This window comes from Manis javanica, chromosome 13 (genome assembly GCF_040802235.1).
Source record: "Manis javanica isolate MJ-LG chromosome 13, MJ_LKY, whole genome shotgun sequence".
Classification (NCBI taxonomy): domain Eukaryota; kingdom Metazoa; phylum Chordata; class Mammalia; order Pholidota; family Manidae; genus Manis; species Manis javanica.
The window spans coordinates 1,023,770-1,041,247 of record NC_133168.1 but is presented as its reverse complement, the minus strand read 5'-3'; the positions used below and the strand labels follow the sequence as shown (position 1 = coordinate 1,041,247).

The following is a 17,478-nucleotide window of genomic DNA, read 5'->3' as shown; positions in this document are numbered from 1 at the left end:
TAATCATCAGGGAAATGCAAACCACAGAGATCACCTCACACCAGTCAGAATGGCCACTACCAATAAGACAAGAAACAACAAATATTGACAAGGGTGTGGCGAAAAGGGACCCTCCTACACTATTGGTGGGAATGTAAACTAGTGCAGCAATGGAAACTGTGGAAAGCAGTACAGAGGTTCCTCAAAAAACTAAAAGTAGAAATACCATTCGACCCAGCAATTCCACTTCTGGGAATTTACCTGAAGAAAACAAAACCCCTGATTCAAAAAACTATATGCACCCCTATGTTTATCACCGCGTTATTTACAGTAGCCAAGATATGGAAGCAACCTAAGTGTCCATCAGTAGATGAATGGATGAAGATGTGGTCCATATATACAATGGAGCATTACTCAGCCATAAAAAAAAAAAAGGAAATCTCCCTATTCACGGCATGGATGGACCTACAGGGAGGGTATCATGCTCAGTGAAAAAGTCAAAGACAGACACCATGATTTCACTTACATGTGGAACCTAAAGATCAAAACAAATAGACAAACAAAACAGAAATAGATGTATAAACACAGAGAACAGACTAGCGGTTACCACCAGGGAGGGGGATGGGGGACGAGGAGAAGGGGATAAACCAGCTTCCAATTATAAAGTAAATTAGTCACAGGGATTCTAAGCGTCGGGACGCTTCTGCCACCAGAGGGCGCAGTGGGACTGTGCATGTGCGCCCCGGACCGGTCCGCGGCCCTCGGCTAAGGTGACGCCACGGGTACCTTGGGCCCCAGTAACTGTTCTCTGAACATTGTTTTTATATATACTTGAACTAATTTTATTACTTAAAGCAAGAATAATTGAAAGCAGAAAACTTCCAGCATTTCCCTCTGGAAAATCTTTTCTCAGGCTATAATTGGTTCAGCACAAACTTACCTAATAGGGTGATTTATCTCCTTTCTGGGAATCATTTCCTGTAGGGCCTTCGGGGCCTTCTAGCTCCAAATTACTGTACATTCCCAATTCTTACTATGTTTCCTGGAGACCATCAAGCCCTTAGTTTTATTACAGCCTTGCAAATTAGTAGAAAAAAATTATTAGCCTGTAAACTTGATCAGCCCCATCCTGCTACCCCAGGGGGTCGGTCGGTAGCGGGGCAGCCGTCGCATCACTGCGCACAAGCGACTCAGCCGTGGAGCTAAAGGTGGCCGCGCAGCCAGTCCCGAGCGTTTTACTTTCTCGGTGGGGAGGGCGAGGCAGCGGCGGGGTCCTGCGCCCGGGGCTGCGCCCGACACCGGAGGGCCGGGGACTCTGCGCCCCCCGAGCGTCCGGCCGCCGTCTGCTGCCCCTTGGCAAAGCGCGCCTCCCTGCGGCCGCCGCTCCGCGCCCACCGGGGACCCGGTCCCCATCCCCGCAGATGCACCACCAAAGAGGAGCCGCGAGCATCAGCGCCTCCGGCTCAGGCCCCGGGGTGGCGTGGGGCTGCCCCCGTCTCCGGCGTTGCCCCCGAGCTGAGCGTCGCCCCCAAAGCGAGGCGAGCTGGGGAGGGCGGTGGAGAGCTGAGCAGCGGGACCCTGCGGCCCAGACCAGGGTCCCCAGGGGCTCCTGATCCTGGGCCGCCCCGCGCAACGCGAGGATTCCCACAACGCAGACCCCCAGACAGATCTCAGGGCCGGCGCCTCCCCAGTGGATGCGGGGAGCGAAGCTGAAGGATGTCTCGGGAAATAACGTTCCGTTCCGTTCAGTTTCCCTCCTACAGGACTTCCCGGAGTCTCTGATAGGCCAGAACCTGTATCTCCCAAGAGGAAATACCATTTAACACAACACCTGTCTTTGAAATAATGCCATACAAACCTAAGGTTCCGAGTCGCACGCATAGAGCTGTTTTTCTGATCATCTAATTTGAACCAATTTTTATAAAAGAAAAAATCATGATGTGTTTGTTCCTTATTAAATAAGAGCAAAAATTAATCATGTATGACAAAAGGTAAGATCGGGAGAGCCTTTAAGGGTTGTCAGGGGTTGGAGGTGGTTGTCACTCGAGATGCGAAATACCGAGGGGCCCAGCGAAGGGGACAATGAACCTTTATTTCAACAAGCTTGCAACGCTTCTGGGATGTCGCTCTGTAAGAATTCCCAAGCCCTAGAACCTGCTTTAGAAGTCACCCGGCCCATGGGTTGATGAATGAATGAATGAACGAGGGGCCCCGTGTTGGTCAGGCGGGATCTGCATGTCTGAGGTCCCAGGGAGATGTGCCAAGCACCGTCCATTCCTAGCAAGGGACAAGATGCTGTCCTCCTAAAAGTCACAGGCTAGACTCCATCCCCCCCATGTAAGTCAATACAAGCTGATGGCCTGAAAGAAGTTAACTGATTAAAAGGAAGCAGGTTGTGAGCGAATGAAATCCCAGAAAAAACCTGAAATAAATGTAACTTGATGTTGTTATCGTTGTCTTACAAGAATCGCCGTGGTACTGAAGCGAGGGCGGGAGAGGATGTCGCAGCTGGGCTCCTGTGCAGGTGGGTCTGTTTCGCTCGTGGACAAGATCCCCAAGTCCTCTGACCTGGCTTCGCTCGGTGGCAGTGAAAGATGGTATGTTCGTGGAGGTGGCAAGACTTATTTCTGATTCCAAGCAGCGGACACCAACCATCGACTCAGGGCACAGGAACAGGAGACGGCAGCTAGGTCCACACCGAGGGTCCGCTCCTGTGACCTGGCCACACACCTACAGATGCTTTGCACCTACCTACAGAGACGTCCTCTAAAGTATCTTGTGTGTGTACCAGTGTCAAGTTGGCCCAAAAAGTGACCTGCAGAGTCACCTGACCTGGTACCAAACTTAGGCATCTATTCTGAGAAACCAAAGTCTGACTTCCAAGACCAAAAAAAACAGAAACTGAAGAAAGAAAGGAAAAAAACCCTTAATCTTCTCCAGAAACCTAGGGAGAGGGAGGCACCCACCAGTCCCTGCAGTCGCCAGAGAAAAAAATGTGCATTTTTAAGTAGAGAAGAAAACAGCTATTGTCTAACACGTAAATAAAAGATACTGTATAAACAGCTAACAGCTGTTTTTCAGCCTTTGCTTTTTAGAGCGAAAGCCAATTTAAAAAAAGACATACTCTTTCAAACGTTGCTTTTGTTCAGAGCCCAGATTTTCTACAGCTCATTTCCGACCCAGAAGTAGGCCCTGTTTCGGATCATTTTGTTTTGAAGACTAGAGAAAACTACAAAATTCAGTCCAGGGCCACAGACCTAGAGGGAGCCGGAGCCGGACAGATTTTGCTGTGGGGGAAGGGGTGCACATGTCAGCGGGGGCTTTCGTGTTACAGAGCGAACCAGCACTCCTCGGTGAGTGGATGCTGAAAGGAAAAACATCAGCTCTGCAAGCAGAAATCGGAGACAAAGTGCATCTCTCTGTGATGCCGTCTGATCTCCACACCTCGCCCACGAGCTCACCGAGGAGGTCAACCGCATGGACCGCCAGTCACTGTCCAGGAGTGAAAGCCTCCTGAGAAGACCAGGAGACCCAAGTGAGCACCCGTCTTTTACATAAGGAAATTAGAGGGAACTTCCAAAAGGGATATTCATATGAAAAACTGCTAGCAAAGTCTTATAATTATGAAGCCAGAGGAATAAAATAACAATGAGACACAGCCTGGTTTATAAACAGAGACTCAAAGAAAAGGCCTTACTTACCCCTGCTGGCACCTCTGCCCGTGGTGTTTACTCCACCCTGAGTACCAGCTTCAGGCCTGAAAGCAAATCTTTTACCTACTTTGGGTGTCAGATCTTCACCCATCAACAACTTTTATATTATATATAAATATATACATACACAGATGCATATCTATGCATGTAAACATATTTGTATAGACACATACATATATATGAAGAGAGACAGAGAGCTTTGAAATTTTCTCTATTTACTATGTATCATTTCTCAGAATGTTGAAGTGGAGGCAGATCTCCTCCTGTATGTGTGTATCTTGATGCTGGGTTCATATGCCCTGAATATTATGAACACTTGACATGCATTCCCAGCGTCAAGGCAGGACCACTCCTCTGACGGCCCTCCTGTGCAGTGTCATTAGATCCTGAATAAACGTGGCCCTTCATGTGCACTGCTGGGCTTGCAAATAGCAGAGGAACCTCTAGAGTCCAAAGAGACGAGCAGGGAGCCGAGATGCAAGCAGACGTGCTACGCGAAGGACAAAAACACTAAGCCCTGGGCCCCTGGTGAGGTGCGAAAGCCGAGCTCAGGTCTCCTCCTTTAAACCCTGACCCTTGAGGCCTCCAGGTCACGGAGGAAGGAAATGAAAACCTCTTCTGGAGTCAACAACCCAGTTTAGGCCTTTGCGACTCCACAGATAGAGCAGAATGAGTTCAGAATCAAAGATCGCCAAACAGCAAGAAACTACGCCACCGTATGGAAGAGGGCCCAGAAACGGCAAACAGCACATTTAAAACAAACCACACGTTTTGTGGACTTCAGTGCCGTTATTATCAAATGCAAAACAAAATATTTAAAGAAATCCAAGACAGCATCACACGTGTGTGCGAGTACCAGGAGACCGTGGAATATGACCAGGCACATCTGAACGCGAGCCAAGTGAAACACTTAGAAGTGAAAACTGTAATTGTTGAGATTAAGAACTCAGTGGCTGGACTGAGCAGTAAATCAAACACAGCTGGAGAGAGAGCCGGTCAGCCGGTGTCTGAAGAAATCCCCAGAACACGGCGCAGAATCTGAGAGGGGCTGAGGCGTGGAAGCTCGGACGAGGGTTGGCAGATGGGCACCAGGAGCCCCGAGAAGGCGAGGGCGGGCGGAAAGGCCCTGGCGGTGAGACACGAGGACGCCAGACTGGCAAGCGGTGAGCGCCCACGGGCACAGGGAAGCACAGCGCACCCCGCAAAGGATGGGTTTTTGTGACCTGCACTCAGATACACCTTAAAACCGCAGAATACGGAGCTCAGAAAGATCTTAGCGGCAACACGCAGAGAAAAGGCCAGGCGTCTCCACAGAAACGGGCTGCCAGCCTCACACAGCGACGGCGACGGGGCCCTGCGGAGGATCTCCGCGCGGTCAGGAGGCAACAGGGCCGCATGGACGGCAAAAGCGCCTCAGAATGAGTTCACACGGAACCGGCCGGTAAACGCGCGCAGCAGCGCCAAGGGGGCCGCACTGAAGCATCTTTCTGGCTGTCATACCAGGGATGCTTTTCGTTGAAAAAAAAGATTTAATCGTGAGGTTAACATTTACTTAGCTGAGTGTCAAAGAGGGCTTTTCGTGTTCCCGGACTCTCTGGAATGCAGGGAACAATCGAGTTATTGGCGGTTGAAAATGTCAGAGAGCAGTGATCACAGTTCGCTTCCCACTCTCAATTACTCCAAGCATTGTCTGATTTTGAGGCTGTTCTCGAGAACTCAAATGTTTTTCTGGTGTATATTGTGCAGCGTCCACGTGCTCAGTATGACTAATGCATTAGTCACAAGTTACAGGAGAGCTTCAGAAAAGGACGGTCTTGGCCTCTGGCACGGCTTTGTTCACAGCCCCTAGTTCTCCAGTCCGACCAGATGCTGGTGGTCGCGCCTCCGAGCCTGGCTCCATTCTGGCAGGAGTCCGACCTGATGCTGGTGGTCGCGCCTCCGAGCCTGGCTCCATTCTGGCAGGAGTCTGACCTGATGCTTTTTGAAGCCTTGGCTTCGGTGAAAAGTGCCCTCTTCCTTCTTGGCAGACGATCTGCCTGTATTTCTCCTTCCTTTTCGTGTAATTCTTGTCTACCAGTGGGAAAATGCCCGAGCCCAGTAGTCAAAGAGCTGAGAAAAGGGGAGGCAGGAGGGGGGAAAGGGGGAGCTGATGCACCTTGAACAAAGATCCTTGAAGCTGTGCTTTCTGTAACATGGAAAAGAGGGAACCAACTCAAGAATCCAACAGTGGGGAAAGAGCTACGCCAGCTTTCGGTGTGAAATGAATGGACCATGATATTGCCGTGACTGGCAACAGACGCAAGACTGGGGACAGCGGCTACACGTGGGTCATGAGGTTGCATCAACTGTTTATGTAAACAAACGTCAAACTGATAAATGTAGAACATAGACTCAGTTATGCACAAAGGTCACAGTTGTGTAAGATTCATGCTGATAGAGCTCAAAATTAAGAGGATATAGAATCTCCTGACTTATTAGTAAATGTATTATTTAGTCATTAGTGTTTATTAGTAAAATGTATGACAAAAGTGTTATGTTGTTTTGGTTGCTTCCATGAATTCTTAATGTGCTTTCATATAAAGGGAGATGCATCTTTGTTTAAAATGGTGGACTCAAAAAATAGCCAGAGTCCAAACAGGAGACAGAAACCACGCAGTAATTTCTGCGAGGAAAGTTAACTGTAAAGAATCCCTAACACAACTGGAGTAACAAGGAATCAGCTAGTAGGAGGTGAGGAGAGCAGCTGTCACCTTGGGCCGAGGCAGAACGCCCAGGAAGCAGCTGCCGCCCCCCCAGGGCTGAGATCCAGACCTCACTGGAGACAAGCTCATCGGGGCACCCTGGCGAGACTATGGAAACCAGCTCTCCATGAGCCAGCTCTCCGTGGATGGGCTCCCAGCAAAGCTGCCCCGTGGGCGGCCGGGGAAGCCCTCCGAGGGGAGGTGCCCCGTCTCTGGCCCTGCTGTGGAGCCTCCTGTGGGGTTCCAGCACGGGCCATTCCTGTGAGGTGCCAGGGAAGCTGCCCGCAGAGGGCACCCCTGCTCTGCTGCTGACCACAGGGCCCTGCAGAAGCCTGGCGAAGCTGGCCCCTGGGGCCAGGAAGAAGCCCCTCTCCCAGCATCCCTCCAGGACCCCCACTGACAAAGCTCAGCATCACACAGCTGGCAAAGGAGAACTGCTAATAGGGCCCAGGTCCACTACTGCAGAACGGGGAGGGAATGGTGAATCTGGAGCTGAGAGGGAACGAATTGGACTGTCGCGGTGAAGTAGGCGGATGGTTGTGCACATGTTCACTCCAGGCTGGAAGCCCCAGATTTTCTGGTCAGAGAGCCGAGATCACAGGGGAGCTGCTGACCAGGTGGCCAAGCAAGTCCAGTCATAGCTTCCTTGCATATGCAGTATCTCTTACAAAAGACCACTGGCTTCACCTACTCATCATTTCTGTTCTACCCCAAGGTAGGTGGACTGAATGGGTCTCCCCCGTCTTATGATCCCAAACATATGTATAACAACACAAATATGTCTTTCAAGACAAATACATGTATCAAGAAAAATAACAAGCAGGATACTGTAAGTATGTGTAGTAGTTAAATAAGTGCTAATCATGGCTGTAAAATTTCTGCAGCCTGCCCCTGGACAGTGCAGTGACCACGAGCCTGGGCTCTGAGTCGCGCACTGATTGTGCACCTTGGGGCAAATCGCATCACGTCTCTGCGCCTCGACTTCCCCTCCTGTGAAGTGGGGATATGCTGATACCTACTTCAGAGGACTGTCAGGAGTGAGTGAGTCAGTGCACGTAAACTGTTAGGATAGGGCAGCACACGGCCCGCAGGACGCTGTTGGTAAGTCAGGTGCAGTCATGGGTGTTTGAGAACGGTGACCCCTGGGCTTGAGTCCACAAGGCTGCTCTCAAGTCCCCAGCAATCTGTCTCAGGCCCCTTCCCAAGACACTGGCCTTCCTCACCTGTCTGCCCCAGGGGCACCAGGCACAGCACAGCCACAGGTCAGGCATGCAGCTGCTCAGCTCCACGGCCGTGTGGGGCACTGGCTGCTCCTCTACCATCAGCACCGGACACAAAGGCCGAAAGCCCAGAAGAGTAAACTGGCCTCCACGTAACTGGTCCAAGCGGTGCGGGGCCTGGCGGTAGCAGTGGAGGAGCTTGGAAAGATGAACAGCCAGAAAGGACGCACAAGCTTGTCTTTGTCATGGCCGCCCCGCCTGGAGCCAGCTCAAAAACAGGCCGGTTTTATGAGAAAATGCCTTTCTTTGCATGCTGTAATTGAATCCAGTTGTGGATCAAGGCTACACACTAGTGGGGCTTGAGAAAGGTCTGCCGTTTAGATTCATCTACTCTCGCTGAACGATCTTCTGTTTCCGTTAGACTCCCGTTCGGCAGGGTGCTAGAACATGACGGACAGCATGACCCCTCGGAATCCGGCTCCCACACTCACCCCAGAGGTCGCCGGGGATCCCACAGGCTCCTCGAACACTGAACCTCTTGGATGGAGGCCAGGCGGCCCCTCTGGACATGGAATTCCGCTTTGCAGCAGCGCTGGGAGCCATGTCAGGGCGGCCGAGCACTCAGAACACTTGGGACCGACGAGCGTGACCCCTCTTCAAGGCGGCTGCCCGCGTTCGGCCGCATCGTTCTCCCGGAGGAAGGGGAGCCTGCTGTGGTCGGGACGGCCGTCCCAGGGTGGCGGCACCTGCTGACAGCACGCTTCCCTCTGCCAGTGAAAGAAGACAGTCCCACCCCAGCCGTGCCCCACATCAGGGCCGCAGCCCCACAGCACCGCCGAGCCCGCCTGGGGCCCAGACTCAGACGTCTTAGCCAGAAGCACCCCGGTAAAGCCTGGCTTCTCATGTCCTTAATCACTTCGGGAGTCTCGCACTGGTGAAAAGTCCCCATGGGAAGGACAGTGGAATAGGGGCCGAGTTAAGGAGGACTGAAGTTTTCTTTTATGGTGGGAAACACAGAAGAGGTTGTTGAGCCCCACGGTGGCACAGGGCCCTTGTGGCAGGGGCCGCACCGCCAGGCCGTCCTCCATGCCGCCTCAGGCGCTTGTGACTCGGGTGGGGGGTGGGGGGAATAAGTTCCCAGCCCAGGGCAAATCACCTCTGAAGCCAAAATCAAAGGGAGAAATAAAGTGGGAGAAAGCAGTCATCTGCTCTGCTCGCCTGTGCCTTTAGCAACCTGGTCACCTAAACAGGCCCCACCCAGCCTCTCTGGTGCAGATACACCCTCGCCTCCCGACCCTTGTAATCACCTGTTGATACGGAGATGGACTTCCCTCCACCCCTCGGACACACCCACTGATACGGAGACGCACTAAGGCCAGGAGAGATTGCGGAAATACTGCACTTTTACCCACATGCTTCACCAGCTTCCGTCTTCCAGCTTCTCCCTGGGAAGTCAGGGTGCCGGCAGGGGACACATGGCTGGCTCGGACACTGACTGAAGGGACTGCGTGCAAGGCTGTGGGCAGGGTGTGCGGCAGCCACCAGACAGCTGGTGAGCAGGTGGGGCTAGTGACAGCAGGGCGCCTGAGGACCGAGAGGAACCCACAGATCCCAGACCCAGAGGGAAAAGCCCTGTGGGAGGGGCCGCCTACCAGGCCCCGTGGCACAGCCCCCCAGGCCACCACACAGCACGAGCAGGGAAGCCAGCACCCCACTGCCAAGCCCTGCTCTCCTCGGGGGTCCTCCACGGGCGGAGGCCACCAGGAGCTGGGGGCGGTGGGCCTGTGGGTGGGGCAGGGCCGGGGGTGGACCTGGAAGAGTCGGCAGGAGACGCCTGCATGCCCACACCCGTGGGGATGGTTTCCCTCGTCTCAGATTCTGGGCCTGGCACGTGGCGGGTCATGACGCATGCTTTTCTGAACAGACGTACGAAGGAAAGAACGCACAGAAGCAAGCACACCGACGTGGATGGGGGGATGCAAGGAAGGAGAGGGGCGATGAGGGGGGGAAAAGGGGATATGGGGAGGCACCACCAGCTGGAGAGGCCAGGCATCACCACCTTGGGGCAGAGCCAAGGTTCCTGCCTGTCCCTTGGCCACTTCGTGACCACCAGCTGCTGGTGCCACAGAACAGGGGTGGCTTCGGATGATGCTGCCTCCCCAGCTCTGCCACCGAGGTCCTCTCCTCAAGCCCCAGAAGCTCCCGGTGACAGACGGCTCCTGGGACGGGAGGGCAGTGTGTCAGCTCGAGACAGACCCTCGGCTCCCACAGGGAGAGGACCCGGCCAGGCACCCCCTCCACTCGGCACCCCGGCATGGTGAGGATGGAAGATGGGGGCTCTGTGCCCCGGGCTCCCGTCAGTCCTCTGTCCCTGGCCGCTGAGAGCCTCCCAGTGAGGCGCCACCCCTCTCCGTCGCTGCATCCGGAAGGACCGGACGGTCTAAGTCAGCACCGGAGGTGCACTGCGCTACGAGGGACGAGCGGGCCTCCAGGCCTCCCCAGAGCCCCCCGGCCACCTGCTGCCCAGCCCGGCCACCCTCGTCACCTGGCCGCTGGGGACCGTGCTGGCTTCACTGTCACAGCCTAAAAGAAAGAAAATGAAAGAGAAAGATGTCAGTACTGAAATCTTTGTTGATTTTCTAAAATTAAGTGGGAAAGAGAAAGGAGAAATGGACAGCAGGGAAATGATTCCTGCTCTGCTTGCTTGGGCCTAACAGCTGTGAGTTAGGAACCGAGCACCTTCCTGAACTAGGAACTAGCACCCAGGGCTGGAACAGAATGCTGGACGCCTGGAAGCAGCCCCAGGCCTATTTCAGGACCTCAGACCAGGGCCAAATGCACCCCCCGCAGCCCCTGCACTGTTTCCTGGAGGCTATAACAGGTAACCACAAACACGGTGGCTGAAAACGTCAGAAACGTGCCCTCCTGTAGTCCCGCACCTGCCGTCTGGGGCCGGGAGTTGGCAGGGCCCTGCTGCCTCCAGGGCCATGGGGGGACCTCGGCCCTGGGCCTCCAGCGCCCACTCCGGGGCCTGTGGCTGCCCCCCTGTCCTCTCGGTCTGTCCGCACATGGTGTCCTGTTCTGCGTCTTCTCTCCTGCCTTTTGTTACACAGGCATTTGTCACTGGATTTCAGGTCCACTGGATAATCCAGATGACCTCATCTCAGGATCCTTTAATTATATCTGCGAAGACTTTCTGTCCAAACACGGCCACCCTCACGGTTCCAGGCGTTAGGATGTGGGCTCATCTGTCTGGACACCACCATTCAGCCCACAGCGCACCCCCCTTCTTCAGTCTCCCCCTCTCTCTGGATCCCCACAATCTATCCAGAAACACACTCAAGCTGCCTCCTCAAAAGAAAAATACATTCTCCCGCCCCAGTGCCCTCCAAACCTGTGCCACCCACCTGCCGCTCCTTCGCTCAGCTACGGGGCTTCTCTACACAGGCAGGTATTTGTACCTCGTTTCTGACCTGCCACCTGACTTCTTCCCCATTTACTCTTTAGAGCAATTTATTACGAGAGAAGTGGAGAGAGCGATACGACTTTTTAAATGTTCACCTTTTTCTCCACTTAGTTGGTTTTGTGGAAAAGATGACATAAAAATTGCCATTTTAACCATTTTTGCATCAATTATAGGCACTTACTTTTCCATGCTTTGCGATGGGCTGTGACCTACAGTGCACGACTGGTGCTGTCCTATGACAGGCGTCTCAGGGCTCACCCGCTCCCGCCCCCCACCTTCTGAGCCCTTCACCAAAGGAGACACATGGACCACGCTCGCATTGAAACCCTGCCCTCGGCTTCCCACCCCCTTGCTCTCTCCTGCGTGGACTGTTTCTCTAGCCACTTTTCCCCATTCCCCAAATCAGAATTCTTCAAGGACCTGCCCGTCTCCCCGGAGTTCTGACTGTTCCTTGGAAACCTCTCATATTCTCGTCCAGGGCTATGGCTTCAACCAACTCCTCATGCGGGCGAGCCATTCGAGCTGAGCCTGGCCTGGAAGCCACGTTGACAGCTGAAGCCTCTGAGCCTCGGGTGCCCCTGCTTCTGAGCGTCTCCATCTGCCTGTCGCATTGCCACCTCAAACTCCACGGGTCCAAAAGGGGACCCAGGGCCCCTTCTCTCAAACTTGCGCTTCCAGCACGTGCTCCCCACATCTGCGCATGGCACTGCCACCCTCCCTCGGCCCGGGCGGGAGCCTCGGCACCATCCTTGCCTTTGCGTCCGTGCTGACCGTACCTTCTGGCTCCGCAGCAGCCCCCCACCGGGACTGAGCCTCTGTGTGCCTCCCGTCCCCCCCAGCAGGCTGGGGCGCCCCCCTCTCGGGTCTCCCTGCAGCCACGCTCCGTTCTGCCTTCTGTTCCACACGTAACGAGCAGTTCCCCCGGAAGCACAGTTCCGATCTGCCCTGTCCAGAGCCCTGGGCAGCTCCCGCCGCGTGGGGATCCGAGCCCCAGAACCTGCCTGAGCCGCCCCTGGCCGCCACGGCCTCTTTGCTCGGGCCACACAGAACTGCCTGCCTGTCCCGTGGACCCGCCCCACGCTGTCCTTCCTCAGCTCTCCCCATTCAGAACACGGGTTTCATCATCCTCTCAAAGACCCCTTTTCTTTCTGTTAACAGTGAGTGAACAACGTAAGAGATACTGACTGAAGAGAAGCTGCCAGATCCCAGAGTGGAATCACCCACCTCTTACGTCCTGCACCAAACAGAAAACACTCCCCAGATTATTCTTATCTGACGGGGCAACAGCTTTGTTCATGGAATTCGCCAGCTTAGACCCAAACCACCATCTGTGGAGACCCAGACATTCTCTGGGCCACTCACCCGTCAGGGAGAGCATCGGCTCCCTGCTCTGATGTTGGAACGGAAAGGGGGCTCTGGCCGCCGATGAGAGGGGAGCACAGCCGCCGCTTCAGGCCTGGAACCCGATGAGTGGGCACCCCAGGGACCCGGGCGATGCCAGAGATGTGCTGCAGAGATGAAAAGAAATGTCGGAGGAACAAAGAGGGTCGGCCGCGGGTGCTCCACCGCGCGCCCACTTCTGTGTGTCTCAGTTCCCCGGCCCTTGGCTCCCCCCGGGGCAGCAGGGCGCTTCCGTGGGGCCCGCACACACACCTCCCCAGCCGGACGGACAAAACAAGTTCTTCTGGAAAACCTATTCAGGAATCCTTTGATCTGAAGTAGTGCCTCTTTCTGAATACACAGTATTCGAACTTTCAGATTCTTTCTCGGATCCTTTGTCCATTTAGCTACTTCGGTCCCTGCAGCCGCTGAGATGTTCAAAAGCCCTGGGCCACAGCTGCGGAAGGTGCAAAAACGCTCTGAAACTAGAAGCCCCAGGAATTCGCCGAACCGGAGCCTAGGGGCTGGTGTTTCCTTAGCCGAGGGACACTCTGCGCGCAGCCTGGGCCCCGGGCCCCGCAGGAGCTGCTCTGTGAGGGCGAGTAGCCCCCCAGCCTCATCTGTAAAGTGGGGTCACTCAGCTGGCAGAGTCACAGTGGGGGTTAAAAATAACAAAGTGTGAAGAGCATCACCTCAGAACCTGGCACTGGAAATGCTCTCATTAATCATAAAATTATTTATAACATTGCAAATTGGGGTGGAAAAGATTAGGCTGTCCATTTAGAATCCTTTTGTTCTTGTTCGTAAGGCACATGAGGGATTTTTCTTTGAAGAAAAGAAAAGCTCTGTAATATGAAATAAGCTAATGTCTGCCCTTCAGATCTGTGTCCCTTTATATTCCTACTTATATTATATTCCTAATTATATATTTTTAATATTCTTTCCAGTCATTCCTTAAGTATGACTCCGACACTGTATTTCACGGACTGTGTTTTGCCGTATTTTCCCCTGCTGTATGCGAGGAGCGCCTCACTACGGTCGTGTGATAGACATTCTCAGGGCATTCCCAGTGTCCCCAGGACAGAGCCCGACTTTCATCTTCGAGCCCCCTTGCCCCCACTCCCAGCGGGAGAGGCCGAGGGGGCCGCGGGGCCGGCAGACGGGGCCCTCGCCCTTCCCCGTGGCGGGCGGGTCTGAGGCCCGGGCCAAGCGCACCTGTTCAGGAAGCTGACACGCAGGGAGGCGGGCAGGCATCCGAAGCTGGCCTCCCCTGGGCGCTCCCTGGGCGTCCTTTAGGGCACCTGCAGGGCAGAGACTCTGTAATCCAGGCCCAGCCCCTCCATACCCTTCAGCTCCCGTCACCGAAGGGTCTAGATCCACCTGACGGGTAGGGGAGCACAGAGCCAACTCTTTCTAAGCAACAAGCACTTGAACCACGGGGACCTCACTGCCAGCCTGGACACGGCCAGGACCGCCCCTGGCACCCCTTCTCTGCCTTCCCGCCCCCCAGCACTCTCTGCTCCTGATGGTGCCTAAGTCAGCACATCCTTTGCCTGGTTAAAAATCCACTTGAACAACGCCTTTCCTCCCGGATCCTCATGAACGACATTCTTGGAGCCCCTTCACTAGGGAGAAGCACAGCTACCTCCATTTCCCAGCCCCCCAGGAAGCGGAGGACCGCCTCCCCTCACCCCCGCCACACCCCACTGACCCTCAGGCCCACTTCTCTCCCTCCTCAGTCTCTTGAGGCAGGAGGTGGGGGCTGGTGGCTTCGGTGGTTCTGTTCTCACGCGACTCCCAGTAGCCAAGTCCAGGGCAACAGAAAGCGCCCCACTCGGCACCTTGTTACATATTTAAACTGAATACAGTTCCATGTCCGGAGTCCTCTGTCCCTACGTGTAGCGGCATCGCATCCCGTCTACATTTGTGGTAGTTCAGCACTGCTGGAATCAATCCCTTTTGTTTATATATGTTATATGTTTTATACTGAAAAAGTCTTCCTTTTGCGTTCACTTTTGAAAGACGTTTTTGCTGGTATAGAATTCTAGGTTGAAGGTGTTTTCCTTTCATATTTCAAAGAGGATTATTGTTCCTGTATCTGGTCACTTGCTTTGTTTCTGACAAGAACCCCGCAGGCATCCTTATCTTTGTTCCACTGTTTGTAACACAACTTTTTTCTCTGACTCCTTCAGGATTCTCTTTTTATCGCTGGTTTTGAGCAATCTGACTATCATGTGCCTTTGCATAACTTCCTTCATGTTTCTCTTGCTTGAATTTTACTCTGTTGAGTGGTGGATATTCTCTTATTTTAAAATATTCTTGAGTATTGTTCTGGGACACAATGCAGGTACTTGGAAATTGTTTGATCCTTTCAAGACTTGTTTTTAAGCTTTGTGGGACAGACCAGAGCAGCCTTTAGTCCGAGGCTCCTTGGGCCTCATTACTGAGACAACACCCTCCCGGGTCCTCTACTCAACGCCCCATGAACTACAAGGTTTTCAGCTCTCGCTGGTGGGACGGGGGCCCCTCCCTGTGCTGTGCGGACTCCGGGGCTTGCTCTCTCCGATCTTCTTGGGTGGTTCTTTGCCTGGCCTCGCGTGCTGATCGGTACTCAGCTGAAGCCTTGGAGGGGACACTCTGGTAGAACTCCAGAATTCTATCTGTGCAACTCCCTTCCCTCCAGTATTCTACTCTGTGAATTCTAGCCTCACTGACCTTCGGGGACCCCAGCTCCGTCTCCTCTCCTCAGAGATACTGCGGGTTCCACTCCCTTTCCTCTTCCCTCACCTGGGGCCTGGGATTCTCCCCAGGTAGTAAGCTGTGGGCAGTCACAGACCCGCCTCACTTGGGTCCCCACTCTCAGGGGTCACTGTGGCACACTGCCCGTGTCTCAGGGTATGCCAATCGTTGGTCCAGTTACTCTGCTCGTTTTTTACTTCTTTCAGAACTATGGTTTTACTGTGCATTTCCTGGGATTCCTTGCCACAAGGACTTTAGAAAGCACTTAAACCCATACCTACCACTTGCCAGTGAAGAAACAGGCGGAACAAGGGACCTGCCTAAGTGGAGGACGAACCCTGAGCCGGGCCAGATTCACTGCCTTCCGGCAGAAGTTGATTTGAAAGAAGTGAGCTCCCAGGAGAAAAGAAGGAGCTTAGGGAACTTCAAACCAAGAGTCCGTGTGTCAAAGGTAAGCAGTTAGTTGCTCTCAGTGTCGCACTGTCTTCTTCATTCCTACGTCACCATGTTTTGTGCCTCCCATGACATCGGCCCGTTGGTAACGAGAGGCTCCTGTTCCATCTGGTGTCCTCTACCACGTCGGTCTCCTAGAAGAACTGGAGGACATCACGGAATCTCAGAACCAGGAAGATGCGGATGGCAGAGCTGGGATTTGGGCCCAGACCCCGAAGACTGCCCAAGGAGGCCCGAAGGTGATCTGGGTGAACGGATTTTCCAGAGAAGGAAACCAGGAGCAGACAGGTTCCCTGGCGCACCCGGGCAGAGCTAAGATCTTGGTTTTGCGCTCAGATGCCCATCTCTGAAAGACAATGTGCTTGAGTGTCAAGCACTCAGCTCTTAATGCTGCGCTTTTAATACGTGTTCAGCTCACTGCACTGTTCACCTGAGAACTGCTTCAAACCCAGCTGGGATTCTGCATCAGAAACTTTTCCAAGTTTTTGTCCATGTTTTCAGAGCACTTACAATGGTCTATTTTGCTTTTTCATCCACACAGCAGGGTGAGAGGCCCCAGCAGAAGCCCGGGGTCACTAGGAAAGGAGGTTTTGGAGAGGTGGACGGTGCCAGAGAGCAGGTGGGGGCAGAAGGAAGGAAGCAATGAAAGCAACAAGCCCATTTCTCAGCTCATTTCAAAAGCCTCTAATTTGGGACACTGAGCAGATACGTATCTAGTTTCCTTTGTTTCAGATACTTTTAAGGGAACCTACCCTCCCCATTTAGTGTAATATAATGCTGAACACACCCTTCTCAGCACGTAAGAAGCCAGGATGGTCCAGCTTTGGGCACGGGGTGAGCTTTGCTTTGCTTGTTGACCAGCCATCACAATGGGGCCTTTCACCGCTGGACCACGTGGCTCCGGGCACTGTGCCCTAGAGGCTGGCAGAGGCTCTGGGCCACACAGAGGAGGGGACCTTGTCCTTGTGCTGTGCATGCAGCATGGATGCCTGGAGGTACTTGCGATCGCTGCTCGGTTCCGAGCTCCGGCGAGGGTCTGAGCCACTCAGGTGCACTTCTCCACCCCACTGTGCGCCTCTGCATCTGCAGGGGGCCAGAGCCGGCCAGGCCCCCAGAGGAGGGGGCGCCAGGTCAAGGGTCGCCCAGGCAAACACACATGGATGCACAAAAAAACCTTGCAGAGGTAAAAAGTCAGCCCTCTGTATTTACTGCGGTAATTATTTTCACTTCTTTTATGAACTTGTAAATTTTCAGAGACAGTTAAATTAAGCAGAATCTTCAAGTGGAAAATTTTCACATAGATAAAAGTGGGGAAGTGAAATTGGGTCATCAGGGAGAGCAAAATACATCTTACATCCAACTGAGGAAAAACTGTTCCAAACACTGCTTTTATGGCACTTGAGTGGCACTGCCCACACCCCATCGTGCCCCTGCAGCCTGACTGGTGCCTCTGAGGGCCGTTGCTTTTGTACTGTCTCTTTTGTGTTAAGCAAATATTTTCAGTGTGTCATCTTTATTCTATTGACAGTGTGCAAACTATTTTAAAAATTTGTTTTATTAATGACTGCCCTAAGGATTAAAACATACTTCTTACATTGTCACAACCTATTTCAAGTTAATACTGACTTAACTCCAGTAAAGTACAGCAACTTGGCCCCAACACAATTCCATTCCCTCCTTCCTTAATGTTATTATTATAATAATTATACATACAGGTATTATAAGCACAAAATGAGTGTTATGGCTTTACAGAATATAACAGTTTTTAAAGAAAAGAAATACATTTA

The 17,478-nt window shown here is 53.3% G+C and overlaps 1 long non-coding RNA gene across 1 annotated transcript; it reads right to left on the bottom strand.

Moving 5' to 3' along the window:
• Nucleotides 1–827: 827 nt before the first annotated feature.
• On the bottom strand, nucleotides 828–14,065 carry LOC118971317 (uncharacterized). Its single transcript, XR_005059712.2, has 3 exons — nucleotides 12,482–14,065; nucleotides 10,199–10,236; nucleotides 828–9,872 (listed from the first exon to the last, which is right to left on the bottom strand). It is a non-coding gene; the product is annotated as an uncharacterized lncRNA (long non-coding RNA).
• Nucleotides 14,066–17,478: the final 3,413 nt, after the last annotated feature.